General features: G+C 38.9%; 1 protein-coding gene across 1 annotated transcript in view; it reads left to right on the top strand.

Moving 5' to 3' along the window:
• Positions 1 to 2,620, top strand: part of LOC106875661 (YEATS domain-containing protein 4) — a 17,378-nt gene that overhangs the window by 6,147 nt on the left and 8,611 nt on the right. The window lies entirely within an intron of this gene.

Here is a 2,620-nt window from a genome sequence, read left to right as displayed (position 1 = left end):
CTTTTTCTTTGGTGTAAGAACCATTTGAAGTGAGGCGATCTATGTTTACCATTTTTATGCCAACCTGCCTGAAACCACTCTTGCTTCTACAGTACAAAAGTCCTTTTCTTGAGCAATCTTAATTAAAATCTTCCATCGAAATTTCATGCTAATTTATGTTTCTAACACCAGGTAAATAATGACAAAGACATTTTGATAACTTCATAGTTTTCAAAATTAATTGAAGCAAATGCTGTGTATTTCAACAGAAAAATGGTAGCAGAAAGATTAAATACCCATTGTTTATTTCACTGTTCCACAATATTTATTTTAGTAAGTCAGGTTGGTCAGTGAAGGAGCCCCTCTGTGGCTGGAAATAACAGCTAATTCTCACTCAAATGATACTATCTTAAAAATAGAAGGACACAATATAGTTCAATATCTTGACTTATATTAATAAACATATATAGTTCAAGATAAATTATGCTTGAAAATCTTTGATTATAGGTCTGCACAGTCATGGCCTGGCCTAGGGCTAGACTGCAACAACTCTGTAAGTTGTATTTAAATGCAACTCTTTCAAGTACAACACTAAATCTTTTAACATGTCTAGTGTAGCTTTCTGAACAACTTCACTAATCCATTCCTGGATCACAAGAATCCATAGTGTTAGGCAGAACCTTACCAGATCTAATATCTATATCTAAGGTACAGGCATGGATGTTTGGTTAAGAATTTCACTTTGTAACCACTTGGTTTCAAGTTCAGTCTCACTACCTGATGTCTTGGGCAAGTGTCTGCTATTATTGCCTCCAGTCCTAATGCATTGCAAGTGAATTTTGTAGACAAAACACTGAAAGAAGCTTGTCATATATGTGTGTGTGTGTGTGCATAAATTTTGATGTTCCACAGCTTCAGCTGTCTCTTCCATGTTCATATCAAATCCAGTTGCTCTGTACTTCCGAAGACCTACAGAATAAGAAAGCATTTCCTTGGAAAACAAGTAAGGGTTAGCTACAGGAAGAGGGATCTGACTAAATATCCTGCCCCAAATAACCCATATTAGCATGGCAAAATGGGCAGTAAACAAATTAATTAAGTGGGCTTTGGTAATGAAAAATTTCATATACTTCCAATAAAAACAGTAAAACATCTACAAGAGATAAGAACTCAGAACTCCTGGGCTTCAAAACATCTTATTCACTCATCATCATCCAGTGTTTTTTAAATCCGAGTTTTGTCTCCATTAACAGGGGTGGCTGGATCTACCTCAATGCCATAGCAACTGAGGTAAGCAAGTGCAGTCCACCCCAACCTTTGGGCTGGCTAGGGCTCATTCTCCCTTGCTATCATGAGGCTTTTTTGGAGCTGGATTTTCTATGGGGAGCATGTCCTTGCTTACCCCAACCTCAGTTTCTAGACATGAGTGGTCCTGAGACCAAGGCCTCTACCACAATTTTAAAGAAATGTGGTGGGAAACTAGCTCAGGAAGGCAGGGACGCTACTCCCTGAGACCCCATTTGGGGAGCCCCACCCCACCTAATATACTTTTATTTTACTTCACTATAGAATGATCAGAACTTTTGCTCTTGTGAATAGTGATCCAGCACACTAACCCTTACTCCTTTTAGGTTTCTTGTTGATTAATACTTTCATAAAAAGCTAAGCTAAAGTGGTGAGTTGGCAGAATCGTTAGCATGCTGGGCAAAATGCTGAGTGGCATTTCATCTATCTTTGCATTCTGAGTTCAAATTCTGATGAGGTCGACTTTGCCTTTCTTCCTTTTGGGGATCGGTAAAATAAATACCAGTTGAGTACTGGATTTGATGTGATTGACTTAACCCCTCTGCCGAAAGCTGTTTGTTTTTATTTTTAACTTATCCACCCTATTTTGATACCTTGATGCGCTGAAGCATATGAGAAGTGGTTTCTTAATCCATTTTGATGCCACCAGCCCTGGAGGCTCTGCGAAAGGTCATGGACACTGCTGTTCTTCCTTGAGCTATGATATAAAAATAAACATAAAATAGTTTTTCAAATACTGAACACATAAAACAGATTTGAAAAGTGAAGAAAATTATTATGCATGATGAATTTGAGAGATTGGTAAAAATGCAATGCAGAAAAAGAATTCTTGCTTTTTAAAAAAAGTTTTCATGAAAGTGACTGTTTCTTTTCTTTTAGTTTCCTTTACTTGTTTCAGTCATTAGACTGTGGCCATACTGGAGCACTGCCTTGAATTTTAATCAAATGAATCGGCCCTTGTACTGTTTTAAGTCTCAGTCTCTTTTGCCAAACTGCTAGGTTGCATGGACATAGATGCACCGACAATAGTTGTCAAGCAGTGGTGGCGGACAGACACACACACACACACACACACACACACACATACATATATATATATATATATATCATCATCACCATTATCGTTTAATGTCCGCTTTCCATGCTGGCATGGGTTGGACGATATTACTGAGGATTGGCGAACCAGATGGCTGCACCAGGCTCCAAATCTGATCTGGCAGAGTTTCTACAGCTGGATGCCCTTCCTAACACCAACCACTCCGAAAGTGTAGCGGGTGCTTTTACGTGCCACCAGCACGAGGGCCAGTCACACGGTACTAGCTGGGCTTCTTTCACT

The sequence above is a fragment of the Octopus bimaculoides genome, chromosome 3 (genome assembly GCF_001194135.2).
Source record: "Octopus bimaculoides isolate UCB-OBI-ISO-001 chromosome 3, ASM119413v2, whole genome shotgun sequence".
Taxonomy (NCBI): Eukaryota; Metazoa; Mollusca; class Cephalopoda; order Octopoda; family Octopodidae; genus Octopus; species Octopus bimaculoides.
The sequence above is the reverse complement of the archived record's forward strand: the minus strand, read 5'-3'. Positions and strand labels throughout refer to the sequence as shown.